Here is a 10,931-nt window from a genome sequence, read left to right as displayed (position 1 = left end):
CTTCAAACCCTTCAGACCCAGATACTTCAGTCCCATATCAGACCCTTCAGACCCAGATCAGACCAGTCAAACCCAGATCAGATCATTCAGTCCCATATCAGACCCTTCAGACCCAGATCAGACCCCTCAAACCCAGATCAGATCATTCAGTCCCATATCAGACCCTTCAGACCCAGATCAGATCATTCAGACCCAGATCAGATCATTCAGACCCATCAGACCCTGCAAACCCTTCAGACCCAGATACTTCAGTCCCAGATCAGACCCTTCAGTCCCAGATCAGACCCTTCAGACCCAGATCAGACCCCTCAAACCCAGATCAGATCATTCAGTCCCATATCAGACCCTTCAGACCCAGATCAGACCCCTCAAACCCAGATCAGATCATTCAGACCCATCAGACCCTGCAAACCCTTCAGACCCAGATACTTCAGTCCCAGATCAGACCCTGCAGACCCTTCAGACCCAGATCCTTCAGTCCCAGATCAGACCCTTCAGACCCAGATCAGATCCTTCAGACACTTCAGACCCAGATCCTTCAAACCCTTCAGACCCAGATACTTCAGTCCCAGATCAGACCCTTCAGTCCCAGATCAGATCCTTCAGACACTTCAGACCCAGATCCTGCAAACCCTTCAGACCCAGATACTTCAGTCCCAGATCAGACCCTTCAGACCCAGATCAGACCCTGCAGACCCTTCAGACCCAGATCCTGCAAACACTTCAGACCCAGATACTTCAGTCCCAGATCCTTCAGATCCTTCAGACCCTTCAGACCCTTCAGACCCTTCAGACCCAGATCAGACCCTTCAGACCCAAATCCTTCAGACCCTTCAAACCCAGATCAGACCCTTCAGACCCTTCAGACCCTTCAGACCCTTCAGACCCAGATACTTCAGTCCCAGATCAGACCCTTCAGACCCAGATCCTGCAGAGCCTTCAGACCCAGATCCTTCAGTCCCAGATCAGATCCTTCAGACCCTTCAGACCCAGATCCTTCAGACCCTTCAGACCCAGATCAGACCCTTCAGACCCAGATCCTTCAGACCCTTCAGACCCAGATCCTTCAGTCCCAGATCAGATCCTTCAGACCCTTCAGACCCAGATCCTTCAGACCCTTCAGACCCAGATCCTTCAGACCCTTCAAACCCAGATCAAACCCTTCATACCCTTCAGACCCTTCAGATCCAGATCAGACCCTTCAAACCCAGATCAAACCCTTCATACCCTTCAGACCCTTCAGATCCAGATCAGACCCTTCAGACCCAGATCCTTCAGACCCTTCAAACCCAGATCAGACCCTTCAGACCCTTCAGACCCAGTTCAGACCCTTCAGACCCAGATCAGACCCTTCACCCTCACATGCGTCACATTAACGCATTTGAGGTTGATTGGTCAACCTCAAATGCCCCTTTTCCACCAAACCGGTTCCAGAGCCGGTTCCGGGCCACAGCCTGATTCAGCTCTGGTTCTTCCTGTTTCTGCTCTGGTTCTTCCTGTTTCTGCTCTGGTTCTTCCTGTTTCAGCTCTGGTTCTTCCTGATTCAGCTCTGGTTCTTCCTGATTCAGCTCTGGTTCTTCCTGTTTCCACCGCAGCAGAGTCGGCTCTAAGCACCGAAAACCGGTTTTTAACTGACCCCACTCGGCTGCCCGGCAAGAACCAAGAACCAAGAACCAATACTTCACTCTTACGTCGGAGGGGGGGGGGGGGGGGGGGGGGGGGGGGCTAGATTAACCTGATCAATAACAACAAAATGCCGCAAATTCTGTTGAGCAACACAACTAGGAGCCAGGATGGATGCCAGTGAGGAGCAGCGCTGAAGTGACAGAGGATCTCCTCTTTGGTCCACCAAGAGGTCCAGAGGAAGCTGGAGAGACAGAGGAACTCCTCTTTGGTCCAGAGGTCCAGAGGAAGCTGATGAGACATAGGACCTCCTCTCTGGTCCACCAAGAGGTCCAGAGGAAGCTAGAGAGACAGAGGACCTCCTCTCTGGTCCACCAAGAGGTCCAGAGGAAGCTGGAGAGACAGAGGACCTCCTCTCTGGTCCACCAAGAGGTCCAGAGGAAGCTGGAGAGACAGAGGACCTCCTCTCTGGTCCACCAAGAGGTCCAGAGGAAGCTGGAGAGACAGAGGACCTCCTCTTTGGTCCAGAGGTCCAGAGGAAGCTGATGAGACAGAGGACCTCCTCTGGCTTTGGTCCAGAGGTCCAGAGGAAGCTGGACGGCACAACGCGGTCTAAAGCTATTCCCCAGCAGCTGCAGGGGAACTGGCCCGCTGGATACCACCTGACTCTGGAGCCAATCAGCAACGAGCTGAAAGAACTCAAGAAAGACAACCGGGATCATTGTTGTTGTTGTTGATATGAGGAATTTCCGCGCCGTGTGTGTGTGTAACAGAGGTGATCTCTGGGGCCATAGATCTCAGCCTCCGTTACGGATTGTGTAGCTTCGTTGGTGGCAAAATGTATGTAGTGTGTGCATCTGTATGTGTTTTAGGTTGTCTGTCTCTGTTTGCTGGTTTTATGTTGAAAAGTGTTCCCCTTCCCCCATGTCTGTTGCTGTTGATTGTGTGCACCTGGTGCCCTGTGTCGTCTCCTCCCCCCCCCCTCACCTGTGTCTAATTGCTGGTTAGTGTGTGTGTGTATTTAGGCTCTGTTGCCCTGTCTGTGGGGGCTGGTAGTGTGTGTGAGATCCTTGTGGTGGCTGGTGACTGTGTTCACGTGGGCAGCAGATTGAGGCTGTGTCATATGTTTATGATTTAATAAATGCCCACACCGGGTTGTATTTTGGACGTTCTGCCTCTGCCTCCTTGATCGGTCGGGCCGCTCAATTGTCGGCGTCACAATTGGTGTCAGAAGCGGGATTGACCAAGTGAGGAGGGGAAAATAGCTAGAGTTTAGCTTAGCATGAAGACTGGAAACAGCTATAGTTTAGCTTAGCATAAAGACTGGAAACAGCTATAGTTTAGCTTAGCATAAAGACTGGAAACCGTTATAGTTTAGCGTAGCATAAGGACTGGAAACAGCTATAGTTTAGCTTAGCATAAAGACTGGAAACCGTTATAGTTTAGCTTAGCATAAAGACTGGAAACAGCTATAGTTTAGCTTAGCATAAGGACTGGAAACAGCTATAGTTTAGCTTAGCATAAAGACTGGAAACAGCTATAGTTTAGCTTAGCATAAAGACTGGAAACAGCTATAGTTTAGCTTAGCATAAAGACTGGAAACAGCTATAGTTTAGCTTAGCATAAAGACTGGAAACAGCTATAGTTTAGCTTAGCATAAGGACTGGAAACAGCTATAGTTTAGCTTAGCATAAAGACTGGAAACAGCTATAGTTTAGCTTAGCATAAAGACTGGAAACAGCTATAGTTTAGCTTAGCATAAAGACTGGAAACCGTTATAGTTTAGCTTAGCATAAGGACTGGAAACAGTTATAGTTTAGCTTAGCATAAGGACTGGAAACAGCTATAGTTTAGATTAGCATAAGGACTGGAAACAGCTATAGTTTAGCTTAGCATAAGGACTGGAAACAGCTATAGGTTAGCTTAGCATGAAGACTGGAAACAGCTATAGTTTAGCTTAGCATAAAGACTGGAAACAGCTATAGTTTAGCTTAGCATGAAGACTGGAAACAGCTATAGTTTAGCTTAGCATAAAGACTGGAAACAGCTATAGTTTAGCTTAGCATGAAGACTGGAAACAGCTATAGTTTAGCTTAGCATAAGGACTGGAAACAGCTATAGTTTAGCTTAGCATAAAGACTGGAAACAGCTATAGTTTAGCTTAGCATAAGGACTGGAAACCGTTATAGTTTAGCGTAGCATAAGGACTGGAAACAGCTATAGTTTAGCTTAGCATAAAGACTGGAAACAGCTATAGTTTAGATTGGCATAAAGACTGGAAACAGCTATAGTTTAGCTTAGCATAAGGACTGGAAACAGCTATAGTTTAGCTTAGCATAAAGACTGGAAACAGCTATAGTTTAGCTTAGCATAAAGACTGGAAACAGCTATAGTTTAGCTTAGCATAAGGACTGGAAACAGCTATAGTTTAGATTAGCATAAAGACTGGAAACAGCTATAGTTTAGATTAGCATAAAGACTGGAAACAGCTATAGTTTAGCTTAGCATAAGGACTAGAAACCGTTATAGTTTAGCGTAGCATAAGGACTGGAAACTGCTATAGTTTAGCTTAGCATGAAGACTGGAAACAGCTATAGTTTAGCTTAGCATAAGGACTGGAAACAGCTATAGTTTAGCTTAGCATAAAGACTGGAAACAGCTATAGTTTAGATTAGCATAAAGACTGGAAACAGCTATAGTTTAGATTAGCATAAAGACTGGAAACAGCTATAGTTTAGCTTAGCATAAGGACTGGAAACAGCTATAGTTTAGCTTAGCATAAAGACTGGAAACAGCTATAGTTTAGATTAGCATAAAGACTGGAAACAGCTATAGTTTAGCTTAGCATAAGGACTGGAAACAGCTATAGTTTAGATTAGCATAAAGACTGGAAACAGCTATAGTTTAGATTAGCATAAAGACTGGAAACAGCTATAGTTTAGCTTAGCATAAAGACTGGAAACAGCTATAGTTTAGCTTAGCATAAAGACTGGAAACAGCTATAGTTTAGCTTAGCATAAAGACTGGAAACAGCTATAGTTTAGCTTAGCATAAAGACTGGAAACAGCTATAGTTTAGCTTAGCATAAGGACTGGAAACCGTTATAGTTTAGCGTAGCATAAGGACTGGAAACAGCTATAGTTTAGCTTAGCATAAAGACTGGAAACAGCTATAGTTTAGATTAGCATAAAGACTGGAAACAGCTATAGTTTAGATTAGCATAAAGACTGGAAACAGCTATAGTTTAGCTTAGCATAAGGACTGGAAACAGCTATAGTTTAGCTTAGCATAAAGACTGGAAACAGCTATAGTTTAGCTTAGCATAAGGACTGGAAACAGCTATAGTTTAGATTAGCATAAAGACTGGAAACAGCTATAGTTTAGCTTAGCATAAAGACTGGAAACAGCTATAGTTTAGCTTAGCATAAGGACTGGAAACCGTTATAGTTTAGCTGAGCATAAGGACTGGAAACAGCTATAGTTTAGCTTAGCATAAGGACTGGAAACAGCTATAGTTTAGCTTAGCATAAGGACTGGAAACAGCTATAGTTTAGCTTAGCATAAAGACTGGAAACAGCTATAGTTTAGCGTAGCATAAAGACTGGATACAGCTATAGTTTAGCTTAGCATAAAGACTGGAAACAGCTATAGTTTAGCTTAGCATAAGGACTGGAAACCGTTATAGATTAGCTTAGCATAAAGACTGGAAACCGTTATAGTTTAGCTTAGCATAAAGACTGGAAACAGCTATAGTTTAGCTTAGCATAAAGACTGGAAACAGCTATAGTTTAGCTTAGCATAAAGACTGGAAACAGCTATAGTTTAGCTTAGCATAAAGACTGGATACAGCTATAGTTTAGCTTAGCATAAAGACTGGAAACAGCTATAGTTTAGCTTAGCATAAGGACTGGAAACCGTTATAGATTAGCTTAGCATAAAGACTGGAAACCGTTATAGTTTAGCTTAGCATAAAGACTGGAAACAGCTATAGTTTAGCTTAGCATAAAGACTGGAAACAGCTATAGTTTAGCTTAGCATGAAGACTGGAAACAGCTATAGTTTAGCTTAGCATAAGGACTGGAAACAGCTATAGTTTAGCTTAGCATGAAGACTGGAAACAGCTATAGTTTAGCTTAGCATAAAGACTGGAAACAGCTATAGTTTAGTTTAGCATAAGGACTGGAAACAGCTATAGTTTAGCTTAGCATGAAGACTGGAAACAGCTATAGTTTAGCTTAGCATAAGGACTGGAAACAGCTATAGTTTAGCTTAGCATAAGGACTGGAAACAGCTATAGTTTAGCTTAGCATAAAGACTGGAAACAGCTATAGTTTAGCTTAGCATAAGGACTGGAAACAGCTATAGTTTAGCTTAGCATAAAGACTGGAAACAGCTATAGTTTAGCTTAGCATAAAGACTGAAAACAGCTATAGTTTAGCTTAGCATAAGGACTGGAAACAGCTATAGTTTAGATTAGCATAAGGACTGGAAACAGCTATAGTTTAGCTTAGCATAAAGACTGGAAACAGCTATAGTTTAGCTTAGCATAAGGACTGGAAACAGCTATAGTTTAGCTTAGCATAAAGACTGGAAACAGCTATAGTTTAGCTTAGCATAAGGACTGGAAACAGCTATAGTTTAGCTTAGCATGAAGACTGGAAACAGCTATAGTTTAGCTTAGCATAAAGACTGGAAACAGTTATAGTTTAGCTTAGCATAAGGACTGGAAACAGCTATAGTTTAGCTTAGCATAAGGACTGGAAACAGCTATAGTTTAGCTTAGCATAAAGACTGGAAACAGTTATAGTTTAGCTTAGCATAAGGACTGGAAACAGCTATAGTTTAGCTTAGCATAAGGACTGGAAACAGCTATAGTTTAGCTTAGCATAAAGACTGGAAACAGCTATAGTTTAGCTTAGCATGAAGACTGGAAACAGCTATAGTTTAGCTTAGCATAAAGACTGGAAACAGCTATAGTTTAGCTTAGCATAAAGACTGGAAACCGTTATAGTTTAGCTTAGCATAAAGACTGGAAACAGTTATAGTTTAGCTTAGCATAAGGACTGGAAACAGCTATAGTTTAGCTTAGCATAAAGACTGGAAACAGCTATAGTTTAGCTTAGCATAAAGACTGGAAACCGTTATAGTTTAGCTTAGCATAAAGACTGGAAACAGCTATAGTTTAGCTTAGCATAAGGACTGGAAACAGCTATAGTTTAGCTTAGCATAAGGACTGGAAACAGCTATAGTTTAGCTTAGCATAACGACTGGAAACAGCTATAGTTTAGCTTAGCATAAGGACTGGAAACAGCTATAGTTTAGCTTAGCATAAAGACTGGAAACCGTTATAGTTTAGCTTAGCATAAAGACTGGAAACAGCTATAGTTTAGCTTAGCATAAGGACTGGAAACAGCTATAGTTTAGCTTAGCATAAAGACTGGAAACAGCTATAGTTTAGCTTAGCATAAAGACTGGAAACAGCTATAGTTTAGCTTAGCATAAGGACTGGAAACAGCTATAGTTTAGCTTAGCATAAAGACTGGAAACAGCTATAGTTTAGCTTAGCATGAAGACTGGAAACAGCTATAGTTTAGCTTAGCATAAAGACTGGAAACAGCTATAGTTTAGCTTAGCATGAAGACTGGAAACAGCTATAGTTTAGCTTAGCATGAAGACTGGAAACAGCTATAGTTTAGCTTAGCATAAGGACTGGAAACAGCTATAGTTTAGCTTAGCATAAGGACTGGAAACAGCTATAGTTTAGCTTAGCATAAGGACTGGAAACAGCTATAGTTTAGCTTAGCATAAGGACTGGAAACAGCTATAGTTTAGCTTAGCATAAAGACTGGAAACAGCTATAGTTTAGCTTAGTATAAGGACTGGAAACAGCTATAGTTTAGCTTAGTATAAGGACTGGAAACAGCTATAGTTTAGATTAGCATGAAGACTGGAAACAGCTATAGTTTAGCTTAGCATAAGGACTGGAAACAGCTATAGTTTAGCTTAGCATAAGGACTGGAAACAGCTATAGTTTAGCTTAGCATGAAGACTGGAAACAGCTATAGTTTAGCTTAGCATGAAGACTGGAAACAGCTATAGTTTAGCTTAGCATAAGGACTGGAAACAGCTATAGTTTAGCTTAGCATGAAGACTGGAAACAGCTATAGTTTAGCTTAGCATGAAGACTGGAAACAGCTATAGTTTAGCTTAGCATAAGGACTGGAAACAGCTATAGTTTAGCTTAGCATAAGGACTGGAAACAGCTATAGTTTAGCTTAGCATAAGGACTGGAAACAGCTATAGTTTAGCTTAGCATGAAGACTGGAAACAGCTATAGTTTAGCTTAGCATAAGGACTGGAAACAGCTATAGTTTAGCTTAGCATAAGGACTGGAAACAGCTATAGTTTAGCTTAGCATAAAGACTGGAAACAGCTATAGTTTAGCTTAGCATAAAGACTGAAAACAGCTATAGTTTAGCTTAGCATAAAGACTGGAAACAGCTATAGTTTAGCTTAGCATAAAGACTGGAAACAGCTATAGTTTAGCTTAGCATAAAGACTGAAAACAGCTATAGTTTAGCTTAGCATAAGGACTGGAAACAGCTATAGTTTAGCTTAGCATAAAGACTGAAAACAGCTATAGTTTAGCTTAGCATAAGGACTGGAAACAGCTATAGTTTAGCTTAGCATAAAGACTGAAAACAGCTATAGTTTAGCTTAGCATAAAGACTGGAAACAGCTATAGTTTAGCTTAGCATAAGGACTGGAAACAGCTATAGTTTAGCTTAGCATAAGGACTGGAAACAGCTATAATTTAGCTTAGCATAAGGACTGGAAACAGCTATAGTTTAGCTTAGCATAAAGACTGGAAACTGCTATAGTTTAGCTTAGCATAAAGACTGGAAACCGTTATAGTTTAGCTTAGCATAAGGACTGGAAACAGCTATAGTTTAGCTTAGCATAAAGAGTGGAAACAGCTATAGTTTAGCTTAGCATAAAGACTGGAAACAGCTATAGTTTAGCTTAGCATAAAGACTGGAAACAGCTATAGTTTAGCTTAGCATAAAGACTGGAAACAGCTATAGTTTAGCTTAGCATAAGGACTGGAAACAGCTATAGTTTAGCTTAGCATAAGGACTGGAAACAGCTATAGTTTAGCTTAGCATGAAGACTGGAAACAGCTATAGTTTAGCTTAGCATAAAGACTGGAAACAGCTATAGTTTAGCTTAGCATAAGGACTGGAAACAGCTATAGTTTAGCTTAGCATAAAGACTGGAAACAGCTATAGTTTAGCTTAGCATAAAGACTGGAAACAGCTATAGTTTAGCTTAGCATAAAGACTGGAAACAGCTATAGTTTAGCTTAGCATAAAGACTGGAAACAGCTATAGTTTAGCTTAGCATAAAGACTGGAAACAGCTATAGTTTAGCTTAGCATAAGGACTGGAAACAGCTATAGTTTAGCTTAGCATAAAGACTGGAAACAGCTATAGTTTAGCTTAGCATAAGGACTGGAAACAGCTATAGTTTAGCTTAGCATAAGGACTGGAAACAGCTATAGTTTAGCTTAGCATAAAGACTGGAAACAGCTATAGTTTAGCTTAGCATAAAGACTGGAAACAGCTATAGTTTAGCTTAGCATAAGGACTGGAAACAGCTATAGTTTAGCTTAGCATAAGGACTGGAAACAGCTATAGTTTAGCTTAGCATAAGGACTGGAAACAGCTATAGTTTAGCTTAGCATAAAGACTGGAAACAGCTATAGTTTAGCTTAGCATAAAGACTGGAAACAGCTATAGTTTAGCTTAGCATGAAGACTGGAAACAGCTATAGTTTAGCTTAGCATAAGGACTGGAAACAGCTATAGTTTAGCTTAGCATAAAGACTGGAAACAGCTATAGTTTAGCGTAGCATAAAGACTGGAAACCGTTATAGTTTAGCTTAGCATAAAGACTGGAAACCGTTATAGTTTAGCTTAGCATAAAGACTGGAAACAGCTATAGTTTAGCTTAGCATAAAGACTGGAAACCGTTATAGTTTAGCTTAGCATAAAGACTGGAAACAGCTATAGTTTAGCTTAGCATAAAGACTGGAAACAGCTATAGTTTAGCTTAGCATAAAGACTGGAAACAGCTATAGTTTAGCTTAGCATAAGGACTGGAAACAGCTATAGTTTAGCTTAGCATAAGGACTGGAAACAGCTATAGTTTAGCTTAGCATAAAGACTGGAAACAGTTATAGTTTAGCTTAGCATAAGGACTGGAAACAGCTATAGTTTAGCTTAGCATAACGACTGGAAACAGCTATAGTTTAGCTTAGCATAAGGACTGGAAACCGTTATAGTTTAGCTTAGCATAAAGACTGGAAACAGCTATAGTTTAGCTTAGCATAAAGACTGGAAACAGCTATAGTTTAGCTTAGCATAAAGACTGGAAACAGTTATAGTTTAGCTTAGCATAAGGACTGGAAACAGCTATAGTTTAGCTTAGCATAACGACTGGAAACAGCTATAGTTTAGCTTAGCATAAGGACTGGAAACCGTTATAGTTTAGCTTAGCATAAAGACTGGAAACAGTTATAGTTTAGCTTAGCATAAGGACTGGAAACAGCTATAGTTTAGCTTAGCATAACGACTGGAAACAGCTATAGTTTAGCTTAGCATAAGGACTGGAAACAGCTATAGTTTAGCTTAGCATAACGACTGGAAACAGTTATAGTTTAGCTTAGCATAAGGACTGGAAACAGTTATAGTTTAGCTTAGCATAAAGACTGGAAACAGCTATAGTTTAGCTTAGCATAAGGACTGGAAACAGCTATAGTTTAGCTTAGCATAAGGACTGGAAACAGCTATAGTTTAGCTTAGCATAAAGACTGGAAACAGCTATAGTTTAGCTTAGCATAAGGACCGGAAACCGTTATAGTTTAGCTTAGCATAACGACTGGAAACAGCTATAGTTTAGCTTAGCATAAAGACTGGAAACAGCTATAGTTTAGCTTAGCATAAAGACTGGAAACAGCTATAGTTTAGCTTAGCATAACGACTGGAAACAGCTATAGTTTAGCTTAGCATAAAGACTGGAAACAGCTATAGTTTAGCTTAGCATAAAGACTGGAAACAGCTATAGTTTAGCTTAGCATAAGGACTGGAAACAGCTATAGTTTAGCTTAGCATAAAGACTGGAAACAGCTATAGTTTAGCTTAGCATAAGGACTGGAAACAGCTATAGTTTAGCTTAGCATAAAGACTGGAAACAGCTATAGTTTAGCTTAGCATAAAGACTGGAAACAGCTATAGTTTAGCTTAGCAT

The sequence above is a fragment of the Notothenia rossii genome (genome assembly GCF_949606895.1).
Source record: "Notothenia rossii genome assembly, chromosome: 4".
NCBI lineage: Eukaryota > Metazoa > Chordata > Actinopteri > Perciformes > Nototheniidae > Notothenia > Notothenia rossii.
This window is presented reverse-complemented; position numbering follows the sequence as displayed.